We start from the raw sequence: 21174 nt of genomic DNA on the forward strand, positions 1-21174 counted from the left end.
AAGCAAATGAAGAGCTTTTGACAACACACACTAATTTCACTTCCAACATAACTGATAGTAATCAAAATGTACTAACAGGATCATTTACACATAGTGATCAATTACAAACACAAACAAGTAGGATACAAGTTCAAAAAAATAGCCGGAAAAGAAAGCACACACAAGAAGCTGAAATTACACATAACACTGATACTAATATAAGGTTACAAACCACAACTGACATAATAAGTAGCTTTCACGCCCAAATCACATGTGGTCCTGAGTTTGCTTGCACTATTAGCAATCAATTATGGCATAAACAAAACTTAGTAAAAACACACAGTATTACAAAGAAAGCTAAATTCATACTGTGTAACATTAGCAAATTCAAAGCAGATGAGATATATAAAACATGTTACACCTATATTACTAAGAACAAAGTACCACCTTGTTCTTTTTATAATGGTATGACTTTTCCTGAGATCCCAGCAGCCTTTCAGTTGCATAATTTAGAAGAAAGATTAGTATCGACCAAGAATACCTTTTTTACAAATTAGAGCACTACCACGTGGGTTCCAAAAATCTCTATCAGGTGCAGTAGTTAATGTACCTGCAGATGTTATGACAACTGTTACTGTTTTACCTAGGCAAATTAATGATAACATGACAATTCCCATTAAATTAAAAAGAAAATTAAGTTACAAATCTTATACACATTTGGAGAATGTGAGACCAAATGAAGTTAAACAGGCTGCAATACATTTAGCAACTACTAGCAGTATGTTCCAAGAATATGGAGTCACCATTAATCCAGATTGGCAATATACACCTGCAAATATAACCCCTTGTAATGACACTTCTGGTACTAACGATACATCAGATTCTGAAGACAACATAGCAGCAGGGAATTTAGATACTATGTTAACTAATGAAACAATAACTACAGAAAACAATAATATTTTAAATTTGGCACCTGCAGAACATAACACACCAAGAGGTCTCTATGAAGACATAGATTCAGAATATTTAGCTTTCCCTACAATATTTTGTGGCAAGCGAAGGCCAACAAATGAAGAAAGGCATGTACCAGTACATTACAGCACAATTTGTCAATGGGAATTAAGGAGTAATGATCAAAGAGTAGCAAAGTCTATAACAAATGTTTTCTTTAAATTGACAAAGTTGCGCATAAAACAAATACATAGCAAAATATACATCTCACTTAGGAAATACTTTAATAATGGGCATGTTATAACTGCAAAAGACATAAAAGAAAAATTAGACAAGATTCTACAATTTAATGAGGGTACAAAATACTTAAAACTGTACGTAGTTCACCACCATATTGGGAGCAATGCAAAAAAGATTTATTTGCTATGATTAGACAATTAGGGATACCAACTTTCTTTTTAACTTTATCAGCTGCTGAAACAAAATGGTATCATTTAATTAACATATTATTGCATAGTGAAAACAAAAAGGAATGTACAAAAGAAGAATTTCAAAATATGTCATGGGAAACAAAATGCACTTTAATACAACAAAATCCTATTACTTGTGCAAGACATTTTGACTTCCAAGTTAGAAAACTATTTAATTGTATACTATTACATGAAAGTAATCCAATAGGCAAAATTATAGATTACTGTTATAGAGTAGAATTTCAACAACGAGGATCCCCACATATACATGCCATAATATGGATCGAGAATGCTCCACAATATGATACTTCAGAACTCAATGAAGTTATTACTTTTATAAATAAGTATGTAACATGTGCAAAAACACAAGATCCAAATATAGAGTCTTTATTACCACTCCAAAGGCACGGGCAAACCAAAAATTGTCGTATTAAACATAAAAGAACATGCAAATATCAGTACCCAAAATATCCAATGCCAGAAACTTATATTTTAGAACAATTAGAGCTAGACAAAAAAGATCCAGAACTCCTTCAACAAATTGAACTAATACATCTAACTATGAACACAGAAGAATTCCAAACTTACTCTTTTAATCAGTTTTTAGATTCAATGCAACTAGATTTACAACAGTATCTTAAATGTATACAGTCTATAATTGAAAAGAAAACTATTTTACTACAAAGAACACCAGCTGAATGCTTTATTAATAACTACAATCATACAATTTTACAAGCATGGCAAGCAAACATAGATATACAATACATCTTAGATGCATATGCCTGTGCTGTATATATAGTTTCATATATTAGTAAATCTCAACGTGGAATGAGCAAAATAATTGCACAAGCAGCAAAAGAAGTATATCACAATCCAAGTATAAAAGAACAACTTAAGCATATAGGTAACAAATTCTTAAACTGTACCGAAATAAGTGCACAAGAAGCTGCCTATCTTATACTTCAAATTCCTTTACGGAAAAGTTCTAGATCTTTTTAATTCATTAATACAAGCCCACAAGAAAAGCGTACATACTTATTAAAAGACATTGAGACTATAAACTTATTGCCAGATACTTCTAATAACATACAATATGAAAATATTATAGTAAAATACAGCAAACGCCCAGAAATATTAGAAACATGTACATTAGCTGACTATGCATCCATGTATGATGTAAAAAAAAAAATAGGAAAGGAAAAAAAGAAACAGACCATGAAAATTTTCTCGCAGAAAATAACTTTTATAGCTCAGATGAGGAAGAACTTGAGATTACTCAGCAAAATGAAAATATAGAAGTAGACTATACAAAACGCAAAAAAGAAAAAATAATTTGCTATTGTAGATTTAACAAAAACAATGACTCTGAAAATTATTATAGAGAATTGATAATGCTTTATTACCCATGGAGAGTTGAACATCAAATCATTGGTCATAAAGAAACATATTATGAACGCTATCTAGAAATTCAAAGCACAGTTGACTTTTATCATGATAAATATAATAAAACACTAACAACAAACGAAAATGAAAACAGTACATTAGACCCATTACTTATACCTCCAACAGAAATAGAAAATGATGACAACATATGTTTAGAGGTACAAGCTAATGAACAAATAATATATGACTTATCATTCGATTTAGGCATTAGAAGTACAAGTATTGAAGAAGCACTAACAAATAATTTAATGCCAGATGACCAATATAACAGTATAATGCAAAATCTTACCAATGAACAACTTAACTTTATATACCATCACTTAGATTGGATAAAAACAAATGAAACACCCTGCTACACATTTTGTACAGGTGGTGCTGGAGTAGGTAAAAGCTTCCTCATTACGGCACTTTACCAAACATTACTACGATACTACAATACTAAAGCAGGAGAAAATCCTGACAACATATATGTATTGCTTACAGCTCCAACGGGCAAAGCAGCACATAACATTAATGGTAAAACACTTCATAGTACTTTTAAAATACCTGTTTCCCAAACACTGAATTACAAACCACTAACTCATGAGAACAGGAGCATACTACAAAACCAATTAATGCATCTTAAATTATTAATAATTGATGAGATCTCAATGGTAGGGGCAAATATATTCAATTTTATACATAATAGACTACAAGAAATAAAAATGTCTAACCTCCCTTTTGGTGGTGTATCAATTTTAGCAATTGGAGATTTTTATCAATTAAAGCCAGTATTTGACCCATACATATTTGAAAACTCGAGATATTCATACAAACCATTAAGTACTAATCTATGGCAAGAACATTTTAAGTTATTTGAGTTAACTAAAATTATGAGACAGCTCAATGACTTACCATTTGCTGAACTACTAAACAGATTACGAGAAGGAAAACAAACTAATGACGATATAATACAGATACAAACATGAGAATTAGAACCACCAGAAAACATTATCAAAACTATCCCTTATATTATGGGAACTAACAATGAAGTTAATAGCATTAATAGTGCAGTTTTATTGGAACATATAATACAATACCCTGTTTACACAGCAACAGCAGTAGATACAGTTGCATCTGACTTAACTGAAATAGTTAAAAAAAATCCTAACTCAGTTACCTACAGACTCAACAAAAACCATGGGCCTGCCATTCATTGTCCATATTGCCTTAAAATTAAGATATGATCTAACTTACAATATTAATGTTAATGATGGCTTAACAAATGGTGCTACAGGCATAGTTGAATTTGTAGAAACTATAAATAACACCCCTAATGTTATATGGATTCATTTTGATAATGAAAATGTTGGTAAATATACAAGGCAAGAAAATAAACACATATATAGCACTAATATTTTGCCAAATTGGACACCAATACATGCTATATCACGGCATTTCCAATTTACAAAAACATTTATAACAATTATACGCAAACAATTTCCCCTACGCCAATCATCTGCACGTACTATACATAGAACACAAGGAGAAACTATTGAACCACTTTACATCCACTTTAACAATAGCAAAGTACATCATTTGCATTATGTGGCTTTAAGCAGAGCCAAATCATTAGCTAACATATATATTAAAAACTTTAACCCTGACAAAATAGCTGTACATGCTAAAGTACATGACGAAATTACAAGAACAAGGACAGAGATGCAATTACAAATATCTGTACCACAATTAGGTAACTACAGCCAAATGTGTAATGTTATAGTACAAAATATACGTTCACTGCAAAAGAGTTACACAGCTATAAAAGCAGACACAAATATAATGAATGCAGATATTCTATGCTTCACTGAAATAAACACTACTAGAACAGCAGATAGCAATACTTTCTTAATAGAACAGTACCATCTATTAATATTTGATAAATTCCACCATCAAGTAACAAACCATGGAATAGCAATTTACTACAGAAAAAATATTTTCTTAATTCCTATATATGAAACCCAACACGGAATTGACATTCTACATTTTACTCTGGATCTTAATAATTGCAACTACTTGTTTGTTATACTATACAAACCACCACATGTACAGATACAAACACTATTACAAGTTTTAAGTACAATATTGAACTTTTACCCTAATTATAATTACTGCATAATGGGTGACTTCAACATAGATTTAACACAATCATCACAAAATGCTAACATACTGCTACAATATATGCTAAAAGAATTCAAATGTGAGCAGAAAATATCAGAATATACAACAGACTACAAATCTACTTTAGATCATATCTATAGTAATGTAAACTTAAGCCACTATGGTATATTAGAGTCCTATTATAGTGATCACAAAGCCTTATGGGTAGCAATTTAATAAGCATGTTGTATATATGTGTGGCTCACTATCTTTATGTGGCTGGCTCAGTATATGTGTTAGGTGAGTCTATATGTGTGTACGTCAGTGGCTCGCTATGTCTATGTCTGTAGCTCTGTATATCTGTGTTGATAGCTCTCTGTGTGTATGGCTGTCTCAGTATGTATGGCTCTGTATGTATGTCTAAGTGATACACTTTTTGTGTGTGTTGTGGGTCTGGTTGTATGGGTCTGGGTGTATGGGTCTGGATGTGTGTGTGTGTGGTTAGCTCTCTCTCTATCACTACCTCACTCTCTCTCTCCCTAACTCTCTCTATCACTACATCACTCTCTCCCACTAACTCACTACGTCACTATCTCTCACACTACTTCACTCTCTGTCTCACTAACTCAATGACTCTCTCTAACTCACTCTCTACCTCACTACTCAACTCTCTCTAAATAACAGCATCACAATAACACTACATCACTAACTATTTCTCTCAATACCTCATTAAATAACATACCTCACTCTCTCACTACATCACTCTCTAACACACTACCTCACAACTTCACTCTCTGACTACATCACTCTCTCTCTCACTACAATACTCAATATATTTCTATCTCACTACCTCACTATTTCACGGCTCACTCTCGCAAAATATCACTACATTACTCACTCACTAACATACTTTCTCACTACCTCACAACTTCACTCTCTCTAACTCACTACATCACTCTCTCTCTATCTCATTTCCTCACTCTCTCACTCTCTCTATCACACTAAATAACTTACACTCTCTATTTCACTAACTCACTCTCTCTCTATCTCACTAACTCACTCTCTCTCTATCTCACTAACTCAAAACATCACTCTGTTTCTATCTCACTACCTCACAACATTCCTCAACATCACTATCTCACTCTTTCAATACCTTACTCTCTCTGTCTCTCACTACCTCACTCTCTAGCTCACTCTCTCTCACTACATAACTCTCTCTATTTAATAAGCCTGTTGTATAATTTAATATGTTAATTTAGGATAAAGAAAAATGTTTTCACAAGTTATATCCAAAATTTGTACTCACAGTTTATTCTCATTGCAGACGATTTCTATGCAAGAAATTAAGATGGGAAAACAAGATGAGAGCATACTTTTCTGAAGGCAATAAGAGCAAATATTGTAACATGTTCTCCAAAAACAAACTACAAAAATGCTAAAAAAGAAGACAAAAGCTTATACCATCTTGCACTAGCAGATGAAAGTGGTTTTATTAAAGCAACATGCTATAATGACGATTTTTACAATCAAACCAAACAAGGACATGGAATTATTATAAGGAATTTCCTGGCAAAGAACAATGTTGTACTATTAACGAAACATACTAAAATATCAAGGATGATACCTTTAACGCTTACAAGTGAAATTCTGCAAGAAGCAAAAAAACTACTACAACCACCAGCTCCACCTGTATCACCTATTAAAACAATAAGAGATGCCAAATTACGGACATTAATGAGCATATCGGGGACAATATCCGAGGTATGTTAATAAGTACAACACACACTCTCTTCCCCACACACTCTCTTCCCCACACACTCTCTTCCCCACACAGTCTCTTCCCCACACAGTCTCTTCCCCACACACTCTCTTCCCCTCACACTCTCTTCCACCCACTCTCTCTTCACAAAACTCTATCTCCAACACACTCTCGCTCCAACGCACTCTTTCAAAAAATCTCTATTCACCACATTTTCGCATCACAACACTCTTCACCACACTCTCTCTTCCCAATACTGTCTCTAAAAAACACTCTCTCTCTTCAAACACTCTCTCTACAACACACTCTTTCTTCACCACTCTCTAGTCACCACACTGTCTTCAACACATTCTCTCTTCAACAAATCTCTCTTCACTGCACTCTCTCTTCAGCAAATTTCTTCACTGCACTCTGTCTGCACCGCACTCTCTCTGCACCGCACTCTGGGGCTCATTAGGATGGCGGAGGGAAGAGCCACCGCGGCCCTGGGGTAGGCGGAAAAAGCCTTTTCCGTGTCCGCCTGCCGCGGATACTCCGTCCGCCATATCAGGATAGGAAAACGTGTCAAATTTCCGTCCGCGACGGAAAAGCACGCACCGCCGCCGAACTACACACGACCACGTGGCGGACGGAACACATCCGGAGGCCCCGCCGTACGTACTGACGTCTAAGACCGTCCCCCAAATCAAGATGGCGGAAAATACACATAAAACCGCAGCGGAAAAACAACCTGTCTGAACACGGCGGAATCCCCACAGCGAACATAGGTGACATAGCAGAGATACCCACCGCAAGCTGACCACCACCATGGACCCAGCGCTACACGCTTTCCCGATGCTCTTCGCGATCCACCACGTCCTAGTCATGGCCCACTATGGACGACGACGCAGGTAAGGCACAAACCATTGGCTGCCTGGAGGGGAATACCAGCAAGGGACGTGACGTAGGGAGGGGGAGTGTCATGTTACCGAAACCACTGATGAGAAGCAAATACGAATACACATTTGTAGTACGCAAGCAGGAATGACAACGACAGACCACGAGACTTGATAGACTACCTTTATTGTACAAAATAGGGGTATAATCACAGTGTATGCGTGAGCATGGGCAAAGTGGGCACCAGAGCAGCTACATCATTGGCAGTTAACGAGAGGGCAGAATGCAGTATCAGAGCATCAACAGGGCATTGTGCAGTACAGAGCAGGTACATCATTGGCAGTTAACGAGAGGGCAGAATGCAGTATCAGAGCATCAACAGGGCATTGTGCAGTACAGAGCAGGTACATCATAGGCAGTAAACGAGAGGGCAGAATGCTGTATCAGAGCATCAACAGGGCATTGTGGAGTACAGAGCAGGTACATCATTGGCAGTTAACGAGAGGGCAGAATGCAGTATCAGAGCATCAACAGGGCATTGTGCAGTACAGAGCAGGTACATCATTGGCAGTTAACGAGAGGGCAGAATGCAGTATCAGAACATCAACAGGGCATTGTGCAGTACAGAGCAGGTACATCATTGGCAGTTAACGAGAGGGCAGAATGCAGTATCAGAGCATCAACAGGGCATTGTGGAGTACAGAGCAGGTCCATCAGAGGCAGCACGTGAGAGGGGCTACAGACCCAGACAGACTGCCAGCACCTGAAACAGGAGTGTGAGACACAGCCACAGCCCGAGCGACCGACACATGGGCCACAGACCCAGACAGACTACCAGCACCTGAAACTGGAGTGTGAGACACAGCCACAGCCCGAGTGACCGACACATGGGCCACAGACCCAGACAGACTGCCAGCACCTGAAACAGGAGTGTGAGACACAGCCACAGCCCGAGTGACCGACACATGGGCCACAGACCCAGACAGACTGCCAGCACCTGAAACAGGAGTGTGAGACACAGCCACAGCCCGAGTGACCGACACATGGGCCACAGACCCAGACAGACTACCAGCACCTGAAACTGGAGTGTGAGACACAGCCACAGCCCGAGTGACCGACACATGGGCCACAGACCCAGACAGACTGCCAGCACCTGAAACAGGAGTGTGAGACACAGCCACAGCCCGAGTGACCGACACATGGGCCACAGACCCAGACAGACTGCCAGCACCTGAAACAGGAGTGTGAGACACAGCCACAGCCCGAGTGACCGACACATGGGCCACAGACCCAGACAGACTGCCAGCACCTGAAACAGGATGAGGCACAACTGATACAGTGCCACTACATGATGCATGACAGCAAACAACAGACACAGTGCCACTACCTGACACATGCGAGTCAACTGCAGCGGCGCCACTGGGAACACTGAAATTATGAGAGCAAGGGCTGTATGGGCCAGGAGGCAGGGTGGCTCTGGGAGCGGGGGATAGTTGCAATTGGCCGACATCGGGTTGGGCATGTGTCAATGGGGTGTGTTTCCGTTTCTTGGTGACATGTGACTGCACCCTGGACAGGACAGGACTGGCAAGTGGGCCTGACTGGGTAGAAATATCACCCACCATGGGAGGTGCATCTGCTGGCGGGGGAATGCTCTCTGGGGACGTGCTTGAGCCAGCTTGTCGTTTGCTGTGTGGCTGCCTTCTGGCCTCTGCAACATGTGGCATGGGGGATGCTACTACAGGGTCAACCTCCATCCGCTCGTGACGGGCCCTGATGGGAGTGGAGGTAAGGGGTGACTCCACTGCGGAGACATCTGTATTCCGTTTCCCAGAAAACAGCAACCGCAGTGCATCAAGGGGTGATGTATGCCTGTCCTTGACAGCACCACTGTCCATGGGAGATGCCTTTGCCCTTGGATGTCCAATTTCCGTAGGAGGAATGATGTCTGTGGATCTTCCCTGTTCCCTGGATGGTGCCCTGTCCCAGGCAGCAGACTTGTCTTTGGTGTACACATCCCCAGGACACACCTTCTCCCTGTGTGTGTCCCTGCCCCTGGGAGTGTCCGTGCTCTTCTTAGGTGCGTATGTCTTGTGACTGTCCTTGACCATGCCCTTGGGAGTGTCTCCTTCCTTCCTAGTCTCCCTGCCCTTGGGAGTGTCTCCTTCCTACCTAGTCTCCCTGCCCTTGGGAGTGGCTCCTTCCTTCCTAGTCTCCCTGCCCTTGGGAGTGTCTCCTTCCTTCCTAGTCTCCCTGCCCTTGGGAGTGGCTCCTTCCTTCCTAGTCTCCCTGCCCTTGGGAGTGGCTCCTTCCTTCCTAGTCTCCCTGCCCTTGGGAGTGGCTCCTTCCTTCCTAGTCTCCTTGCCCTTGGGAGTGTCTCCTTCCTTCCTAGTCTCCCTGCCCTTGGGAGTGGCTCCTTCCTTCCTAGTCTCCCTGCCCTTGGGAGTGTCTCCTTCCTTCCTAGTCTCCCTGCCCTTGGGAGTGTCTCCTTCCTTCCTAGTCTCCCTGCCCTTGGGAGTGTCTCCTTCCTTCCTAGTCTCCCTGCCCTTGGGAGTGTCTCCTTCCTTCCTAGTCTCCCTGCCCTTGGGAGTGGCTCCTTCCTTCCTAGTCTCCCTGCCCCTGGGAGTGTCCCTGCTCTCATGAGGTGCCTTCCTCTTCTCACTGTCCATGTCCAAGGTAGTGTCAATGGAACTGGGAGTAAGGTTTGCCTTGGGAGTACCTTGTGTGTGGGATGCCTGTGCAGCATGTGTTGCCATTGAACCCAAACCCTCTATTGGATCACGTGTCTGTACTCCACTGTCTCTGACGGTGTCTCTGTGAACAGATTTAGCTGACCTAGGGGATGGTGTCTGAGCCCTCCGAGACTTGACGTGCTGGCTGACGCTGCTTCTAGTGCAATGACCTGTGTTCGAGTCCTGGTCAGACAATTGACTCCCCCCTGAGACATCCAGTGTTGTAGATGGTGGAACAGAAGTTGCTCCCAGTCCCTGCGACTGTACAATGGCAGACGACACACTGTTCCCCAATGACTGCACTGTCCTGTGTAGAGCAGCCAGATCGCCATGCATACCTTCCATGAAAGCTACCACCTGCCCCAACTTCCTATCGTGGTCTTGGAAAGCATTAATCATATTGGTCTGCCCCACACACAGCTGTCGCAGCAGATCAACAGCCTCAGCACAAAGAGCATTTTGGCTCACGGAGGCCGGGGCAGCGGTTCCGGCACCGAACGCTACTCTGCTCCCCCTACTCCTGCGTGCACGAACAGTACATGGTGCAGTTGGCGGCAGGGTGGGCCCTGTGTGCTGTGTCCCGACCAAAGGTGTTGATTGCCCACTCCCAGTCTGTGACAACAGTGCTGACTCACCAACACTGTCGGAAGATGTTGACGATGTTGTCTCCACATGCGAGTCCTCCGGGACGGTCCTGTCCCCCTCTCCGGCGCTGCCCCCTTCTGTGTCAGTCTGCGTGTGCCCGACGTCTGATCCGGATGCATTGGCTTCAAACATCTCCTCGGTCTGTGGCTGAGTGTCCACTGCCAAAGCTGAAATTCACAGAAAAGAGGTGTAAGTCACGGCCACACTCACGTACAGTACTGGTACGGAAACCCTATTGCCATTGCTGACGATGTACTTCGATCCCCCAACCTACACACGGGCCACCCCTACCAGTCATCCTCACACGAAATAAGTGGCGTTGTCCGTGCGACATGTACAGCATGCGGACTACATCTGCACACCAGTCTTGCCATGGGGTGACGGAGCACTACAGCATGTGCACCAACACTCAACTGCTTAGCGAGTGCCGTCTCAATATGCCGCACCAGAAAGTGACTTTTAACTGCGCCAATGTCACCAACATGGCATTGCAACGAGACGCACGATTCACGGAAGTCACTAATGTGTCTGGCCAACATAACATGCATTGCACTCACAAGCAACATTCACTGACAGTATGCTTACCGCCACGTTGCTGGTCATCCACACGCAACCGCTCGGACAGGGCAGGATGCGTCACAGCTATGATACGGTGCATGAGAGGGGTCATTGAGCGTCGGGCCAGTCGTGCCGTTCTTGGAATCATCCCTAGTGTCACTTCCGCTACGTTCCTGCTCAGCCTGGAAATGTCGTCCCAGCGTTTGTGGCAGTGTGTATGTCGTCTATTGGACACCCCCACTGCTCGTACATCACGTGCAATGCTCCTCCACACGTTCTTGCGAAGGTGCAGCTTGACCTACCATGATGGGAGACAAAAGGGTGCACGTTAGTGGACAGTTGGCCAGTCACACAGATTGGGGCAACACGTTACTCTCAAGCAGCCATGCACATTGCGGTTCATGCGTTGGTCCCACATCACACCGCCAAGATCCCAGAGCCCAGGTGTCATGGTACACATCATGCACACCAACTTGTCCCCCACTGCACTTACCACCTGTCCGGGTGCGCCGTACAGGCGTCCGTAGTTGCGGAGCACACCGTCCACGAGGACATCCAGCTCCGTGGCGGTGAAGGGACGAGACCGGATCTCTTTGCCTCTCGACATGGCAAGGTCACGGAGTAGGGCACTAGAGCGGCAGTCGGTGGTCAGCTCCGCAGCAGCAGTTGGAGGTGATGGTCACAGGCAGCAGTCAGTGGTGATCGTGGGATGTGTGGTATTGCACATGACACATTTATAGGGCCCTGTGGCCATGTCAGTGGCATACGGCGACAGCCATTGGGCAGCCCTAGAAGCGTGTTTGGAAATGGGCCAATGACTGGCCCTGGTGTTGCGCTGCACAGCATACGGTACATTCTATTGGGCACACGCCGCCCTTGTTCGCACCTCCCATTTCTGCACGTGCACAGACCGTCACGCTCACACACCGGCAAGTGCATGTGCAAGGTTCCGGGACGGATGGTCGATTTGCAACAATGTTGTATCACTGGCGCCAACATGGCGGGGCACGTGTTCGGCGGGGGACGTGCAGGCCAACACATCCATTAGCTGATGTCAATGCACATGGCAGGTCATGCCCCCCCTTACAGTACCATTGCATCATCCAGCCTTCACCGGCCGGCCGGCCGGCCGGCCGGCCCTGCCCTGCCCAGGACCGCCGTGCCGGCCATGGCAACCACGGCCATTGCACGGCCCTTCCACTACCGCCGTGCCAGGCCCTTCCCAGGACCGCCGTGCCGGCCATGGCAACCACGGCCGTTGCACGGCCCTTCCACTACCGCCGTGCCAGGCCCTGCCCAGGACCGCCGTGCCGGCCATGGCAACCACGGCCGTTGCACGGCCCTTCCACTACCGGCGTTCCCTGGCGGTCCGTGCAACGGCGGTGGTTGCCATGGCCGGCACGGCGGTCCTGGGCAGGGCCTGGCATGGCGGTAGTGGAAGGGCCGTGCAACGGCCGTGGTTGCCATGGCCGGCACGGCGGTCCTGGGCAGGGCCTGGCACGGCGGTAGTGGAAGGGCCGTGCAACGGCCGTGGTTGCCATGGCCGGCACGGCGGTCCTGGGCAGGGCAGGGCCGGCCGGCCGGCCGGCCGGCCGGTGAAGGCTGGATGATGCAATGGCACTGTAAGGGGGGGCATGACCTGCCATGTGCATTGACATCAGCTAATGGATGTGTTGGCCTGCACGTTCCCCGCCGAACACGTGCCCCGCCATGTTGGCGCCAGTGATACAACATTGTTGCAAATCGACCATCCGTCCCGGAACCTTGCACATGCACTTGCCGGTGTGTGCGCGTGACGGTCTGTGCACGTGCAGACAATGTGAATGTCGAAGGCGGGCCGCGTATGCCCAGACGTAAACAGCGGATGCAGTGCACCGCCATGGCGTGGTCAATGTTTGCATCTTAGCTGATGATGCACCTTGTACCATTGTCTGCAGCTGCCTGCTCACGGTTGTGTGCGTGATTGCGTGGCTACACATGTCATGCTCCATCCCATGTGTGTCCATACCATGTCCATCGGTGAGCCACAAGTGTCCATCACGTGTGCATGTCCACATCGTGTAGTACCCTACACAAGTTTGTCGTACCTCACATGTACACAGTAGATCCCGTATGTATGGGCACCTGTGAATCAGTTGTCAGTGAGTGGTATGTGTCAGATGAGGAGTATGGTGGGGGTTCTGTTGTGTACTGTACATGTGTGTTGCCTATTGTGTCCCCATGCATGTGATGTCCGTATGCCCACCATTACTGGTGTTGCCATTGGTGCATCATGAAATGGGGGGGTGGGGGGGTGTTTAATTTAGTATGTGTGCATGTACTTGCATGTGTGCATGTGATGTTGGGCCTACACATGTGGGTCATGTCACATGTCTGGTTGGCAGTAATGTTGAGGTGAGACACTGTGCATTGCATATGTTGCTAAACATCATGTTGCTAGTGGATGCACATTGTTGCTACGTCAATCCATGTTGTCCTGACAATCAGAGGAGTCACACATATGACATTCATACACTGGATACTACATGTTGGTAGAGGGCGTTGACATGTGATTGAGTTGCACACACATGCGTTGTATGTGAATTGACTTCCATTCCATCTACTCCCACACAGGAGGGCTCCAAATGTCCATCGCCCATACACTGTGCTGGAGGATATGGAGGACGAGGAGGTGATCCGGAAATTCAGGCTGGATCGCCGTCGATTGTTGGAACTTGTGACCCTATTGTCTCCTCACCTGCAGCCGCGAAGAACCTATCCAGGTTCCATGACACCCACGCAAAAGGTGATGGCGGCACTCCATTTCTTTGCAACAGGCACATTCCAGTACACACTTGGAGATGCCGGGGGAATGTCACAGGCCATGTTCAGCACTGTACTCCGGGATGTACTGACAGCCATGATGCTGTACAAGCATGACTATATACATTTCCCTCAGGCGCCGGAGTTGGCAGCGGTCAAAGCTGACTTCTATGCCCTGGGTCGTATACCACACGTTGTGGGTTCCATTGATGGCACGCATATCGCTATCATTGCACCACGGGCATGTGAGCAGGTGTATAGGAATCGGAAACACTTCCATTCCCTCAACGTGCAGGTGGTGTGCCAGGCCGACAACATCATCTCACATGTGTGTGCAAGATTCCCTGGCTCTGCACATGACGCCCACATCATGCGGAGCAGCATGGTCCCCCAACTGATGGCTAATCTGCGTCCGGCACAAGCGTGGCTTGTTGGTGAGTATGCTGTGGTGACAGGAGTGATATCTGTGTGGCATGGTGTGCCCCACAATGCAGGTTGTGATGTTTCTCTCTCTCTCCCACCAACACAGGCGACTCGGCTTACCCAAACAGGCCTTGGCTGCTCAGTCCCATACGCAATCCCACTACAGCTGGAGAAATGAGATACAATGATGCCCATGGTAGGACACGTCGAGTGGTAGAACGAACATTTGGCCTGCTCAAGTCTAGGTTTCGGTGCCTGGATAAGACTGGAGGGGCCCTGCCTTACTCACCAGGCAAAGTATGCAAGATCGTGATAGCGTGCTGCATGCTCCACAACCTGGCTGTGCGCTATAACATTGAACTGCTCTTGGACCCTGATGAACTGCAAGTTCCTCGCCCTCCCGACCCACCCATGTCAACTGATGAGGATAGTGGTGAGGAGGAAGGTGTGGACCAGAGGCGCCAGATCATTGATCGCTACTTCCCTTGAATGTGAGTGTGCTCCTCTTGTGCTGCTTGGGTATGCCCGGTGAATGTGTGCTGGTGTTGTGGCATTGTGGTGTGCTTCATCTCTGTGTTCTGCTATGTGATGCATGCATGTGTGTGTGTGTTAATTTTTGGCCAATGCACGTCTCCATGATGTGTGTCGTCTCATCCATTACTGTTGTGATGCGTGTGGGTTGTTCAATGTTGCACTGCAGTGTGTTCTGATGAGTGTGATCATGTTTCCTGACGTGTCTTTGCAGTTTCTATTTTCCCTAGGTCACTCCCGCAGCGCCATGATTCTGTACCAGTTGGATACCTGTACCTAGTAACATCTGTTTCTGATGCATTCATGTGAATAAACATGGAGGCAACACATGATTGAGTGAGTAAGTGGCATTTATTTACAAATTGTGCATGGGTGTAGGTGCATATTTACAAATGAGTGAAGGGGTGGGGGAGTGAGAGTAGAAGGTTATGGCAGATGAAATGTCCGTGCTGACACCACATAGGGTGGTGTCTGCCTAGTACAGCAGGCCTGTGGCAGGTGGGACCGGATAGTTGGCAGGGTGAATGGCATGCTCAGGTACTGTTATAGTCATTTTCGGTTCCTCTTGGAGCGTGTGCCAGCTGCTTCCACACTGCTCTCGCCCACTTCCAGCCTCGGACGGCCCCTCCGTCTTTGTGACGGTACGGAGTCAGCTGGATGCGCTGGGGCATCAGGTACCACATCCGCCGCAGGTGGCGGTGGCGGTGGCGGAGGCGTTGTTTGTGGGGTTGTGGGGAGGGTGGTGTTGGCGGATGTACATGGCATCCGCATGTTGGTTGACATGGTAAAAATGTCCACTAGTTGGCCAAGCCGCCTCTCAATGGCCCCCAACATAGCAGTGTTGTCAACAAAGTCCTGGTGGGCCCGGTCTGCCTGTGCCTGACCACGTTGATAGCTTACCTCCACCCTGCCCAGTGCTTCCAATGACTGTTGCACAGGATTGTGTGTGTTGGTATCCTCATGTCGTCTTTGGCGTATGCTCCTGCCTGCCGGATCTGGCCTTGCATCTCTGCCTTGCCTCACACTCTCCCTGCGTGGCTGGGATGGCGCTGGCACGGCGTTGGCCGGTGGGTTGGGCAGGGTGGCAGGGGCAGAAGTGGTGGTAGTAGTGGTGGTGGTGGAGGTGGTGCTGGTGGTGGCTGTGCAGGTCACAGTGGCCGGTGTTGTGACAATGGCAGAGGCCGTAGTCGTTGGTGCAGGTGTGACCTGGGAACTAGATGGCCCTGGCTGCCTGCTTGTGCCGGGATCATCCTCTGCCCCGGAGGTGGCTGCACCATCGTCCCCTGAGACTTCTGTGAGTGGCGAGTCTGGAGGGCGGGTGTTGCTTCCAGCTGTCAGATTAGGATGACCTGCAAAACGGAAATGTGAGGATAAGTAATGTGGACTTGACAGGTTGTTTTCATTTTGTTGCCGATTCTGTCTGCACTGGTACTCACCCCACCCACCACCACCACCGCCATCCCTATGGACAGGGGGGCCTGTTGGGAGTTTTAGTTCCGTCCCCTCACACCCACCACCACCCACCACCACCACCGCCATCCCTATGGACATGGGGGCCTGTTGGGAGTTGTAGTTCCGTCCCCTCACACCCACCACCACCCACCACCACCACCGCCATCCCTATGGACATGGGGGCCTGTTGGGAGTTGTAGTTCCATCCCCTCACACCCACCACCACCCACCACCACCACCGCCATCCCTATGGACATGGGGGCCTGTTGGGAGTTGTAGTTCCGTCCCCTCACACCCACCACCACCCACCACCACCACCGCCATCCCTATGGACATGGGGGCCTGTTGGGAGTTGTAGTTCCGTCCCCTCACACCCACCACCACCCACCACCACCACCGCCATCCCTATGGACATGGGGGCCTGTTGGAGTGATTTCGACGTTGGTGAGTATGTGGACTGCATGCATGGGTTGGGGTCTGGGAGATGTGTCTTCACAGTTGTGTGAGGCACACCATGTAGTTGTGCTCGTGGTGCTTGGTTTGTACTTACCAGCCTCTTCTCCCTCAGCAAGTCCATCAAGGCTCTCAGGGTGGATGATGGTCATCACCTTGTCCTCCCACTCGGTGTAGGGTAAGGGCTCCGGGGGGGTTCCACCGCCTGTGTGATTTGCCCGGAGATAGTTCTTGGCTTGAATGGATTTCACTCGGGTCTTGAGATCATGCCACCGCCTCTGTATAATCCTGCTTCGTCCTCGGGACGCTCCCGGAGGCATTCACCCTGGTGACTATCCGGTCCCACATGCTGTTTCTCCTGGCTATGCTGGTCTGCTGCACTAGGGCCCCGAATAAGTGGGGTTCGACACGGATTATCTCATCTACCATAACCTTTAACTCGGTGTCAGTGAATTTTTTTTTTTTTTTTGGTGCCATGGTGTGTGGTGCTCGGGGTGTGGGTTTGCGTCAATGGGGAGGTGCAGGTGTGTGGTGTGTAGGAATGGTGTGGTGGGTCTTTGTGTGGTGGGTGTGTTTGGGTGTGGGTTGTGTGAATGATATATGTCTTTGCTGTCAGTTCAGTAGTGTATCGTGCTAGCAGCTATGCAGTGATGCAGAGGATTTGTGGAGTGGGTGGGAGTTATTTTATGGTGTGTGTCTTGGCCGTGTCTGAATGGTTATTGGCAGTCAGGTGCTAGGTGGGAGTGTTGCCAGGTGTGCATTGTGTGGTGCTTGGCGGTGGATCATTGTGTGTTGTGATTGGTTTGGATGTTTTCGGTGGGTGGTCGTTCTTTTTCGTGTGTTTGGTGATAACTTCCGTCGCAATGTATGGCATTGGTTTGACAGTAGGGATGTTGTTTGTGTTGTCGTTCCGCTGTGGAGCACGGATTCTCGGTGCATTGGTAGCGCCGCGGACGTGGATGGCGGTGACTACCGGGGTACTTGCGGAGTTATCCTAATTGCGGACACGGACATTGCGCAGGTATCGCGGGGGTAGTGGATGTATTCGCGGTCATGTGCGTACGCGGCGGTCGGTGTTCTTTCTGTTCCGTCCGCCTGCCGCGGACTCAGGTGTACTCCGACCGCCGCGGACGGGGATTGGTGTGCTCCGTACGCCGCGGTCGGCGTTTTTTGCATGTTTTATCCTAATTGCTGTTGCGAATTTTACGCGGACAGGTCCGGGGTATCTTGCCACCTTCCGCGGCGGACGGTACACGTTTCCGTCCGTGATCCTAATCGACCCCTCTGTCTGCACCGCACTCTGTCTGCACCGCACTCTGTCTGCACCGCACTCTGGGCCCGATTCACAGAACTAACTTAAGACAAAATCCTAAACTTACTACTTTTGGTATTCACATAAGTTAAGATTTTGTCCTAAGTTTGTCTTAAGACAAACTTAAGACAGACTTAAGACAAAATGCTAACTTAAGTCTGTCTTAAGTCTGTCTTAAGACAAACTTAAGACAAAATCCTAACTTCTGTGAATACCAAAAGTAGTAAGTTTAGGATGTTGTCTTAAGTTAGTTCTGTGAATCGGGCCCTCTGTCTGCTATGCTAACACTATATATACAAAATGAATTAATACTCACATTTACTTTTTCTTTTACAGGAAGAAGAAACTAAAAACATTTTTGTGTCAGGACAAGAAACAAAATTAAAATCTATTACAGTTATTGACACCACAGACTCTGTAAAAATAACATTGTGGAGAAATGCAACGGAATTCCCAATAACACTTGGAACTTATGTGAAAATGACACACTTAACAGTCCACAAATTTAATAATCAAAAAATGCTGAATACTACTCGGAATACACATATAGAAGTAAGTACAAAAAAATATGTACTTGTGTACCTGTGTGGCTCTATGTGTATGTGTGGCTTTGAGTGTGTGTAACTCAATGTATGCATAGCTCAATCGGTATGTGGGTGCCTCTGTGTGTGTTTTTGGGTGCCTCTTTATGTGTATGGGTAACTCTCTATGTCTATGTGGATGCCTCAGTATGTATGTTGGGTGGCTCTGTAAGTGTATGTGGATGGCTATGTATGTGTACATGTGTGTGGCTCTGTATCTGTATAGCTCTGAATATATGTGTGAGTAGCTCTGTATGTATATCTGGGTGACTCTGTATGTGTGGGTGACTGACATACTGTATGTCTACCTCTATGTGACTAAGTCTAGATGTATATGTGGTTTATTCTCTCTCTAAAACTACATCACTATCTCTCTACATCTCTCACTAGCTCACTCTCTCTCTCTCATTATCTCATTAACTCACTCTCATTAACTCACTCTCTCTACCTAACTCTATATACATCACTACACCACTCTCTCTATCTCATAACATCACTATCTCACTAATTCAATAACTCTCTCTCTCAATACCTCATTACATCACTATCTATCACTACATCACTCTCTCACGACTTCACTCTCCATCTCCCTACTTCACTCTCTATCTCACTACATCACAAATTCACTCTCTATCTCACTAACTCACTCTATTTCTTTCTATCTCACTCCCTCACTCGCTTTCAAAACGTCACTCACTCTCTTTAACTCACTATCTCTCTCACTACATCAATATCTCTAACTCAATACTCCACTGTATTTATCTCACTACCTCACTATCTTACAACATCTCTCTAAAAACATCACTACATCACTATCACTACTTCACTCTCTATCTCAATACCTCACAACTTAACTATCAGCCTCTAACTAAGTACCTCACTCTCTCTCGCTCTCACTACCTCACTCTCTCTCTTTAAATATAGCACTTTCTATGTCACTTAACATCTGTACTACTCCAATAACTAAATATAATTACAACGAACACTATATGCCTCTATTAACAATTATGTTTTACTTTGCAGATAATAGAACTACCTTTGGAAAAAATTACTATTACAATATATGGAATTGAAAATACTACGCAAGAAAAAAGTACCATAACGGTACAAATTCAAGACACTGACCTTTTAAAATCCATGGACATCGAAAATACTATTCTAATGGACTACCTCAATATACCTACAGACATCGAAGACTTTGCGGAAGCTCTCATGCAGAACTTGCCAAAAACTTTACATGTTATATTTAGAAATGGGTGCATTCTCGAAATAATTGATTAATATTGCAAAAACGTCATTAAAAGATAACGCAAATGCAAAGTTTCAATAATGTTAACAAATGTATATAATAATTCTAATTAATAAAAGATGTTACACACTTTCCATTTCTCATTATTTAATAGCAATAAAAATGTTTTTGCTCTTCAAAACTATAAATGCATATATACATATATATGCATAAAAACTGTATAAATACATATTACCAAGTATGTATACTGTTGGACTTGGCCCGCAGGGCTGGTTCACCCCTGAACTTTTTGCCTTATGTGTGACCCTGTGTCAGTGATTTTGGGTCTCTGCGCACTTTTCCCTGGGTCCCAGAGTGAAAGTGCGTGCGTGTAGCATGGCTGGCCTGCCCTCCCATAGGAATGCATGGGGAATGTGTGTGTCCCTGGTAGTTCCTGATGCGTGGGGAGTGCAGGCTCGAGTTTAGTATGTGTAAACTCGTGAGAGTGAATGCTGCGAGATGGTGTCTGCGACATGTATGTGTCTAGTTGGGAAGTGCTACTTCTGGACATTGAGATATGTGTGCGTGTGCTGTGAGGGTGCTGGAGCGTGATTGGCTGGAGCTGGCTGGCATGCCAGGCTCCAGGAAGTCTGGATGGGTCTGCCCGGTGGTGAGTGGGAGATTAGCATGAGTGATGTGTGGGAGGAGTGTACCTGTGTCCTGGATGGGCTGGGTTTTCCCCACACAATGCTGGCTCCGCCCCCCTGTGGTGTGTCTAACGACCCTAGCCTCCCCAGTGAATGAAATGGGTGGTTGGGCCATTAAGAGTGCTCCAAAGCC

Source organism: Lissotriton helveticus, chromosome 3_1 (assembly GCF_964261635.1).
Source record: "Lissotriton helveticus chromosome 3_1, aLisHel1.1, whole genome shotgun sequence".
Taxonomy (NCBI): domain Eukaryota; kingdom Metazoa; phylum Chordata; class Amphibia; order Caudata; family Salamandridae; genus Lissotriton; species Lissotriton helveticus.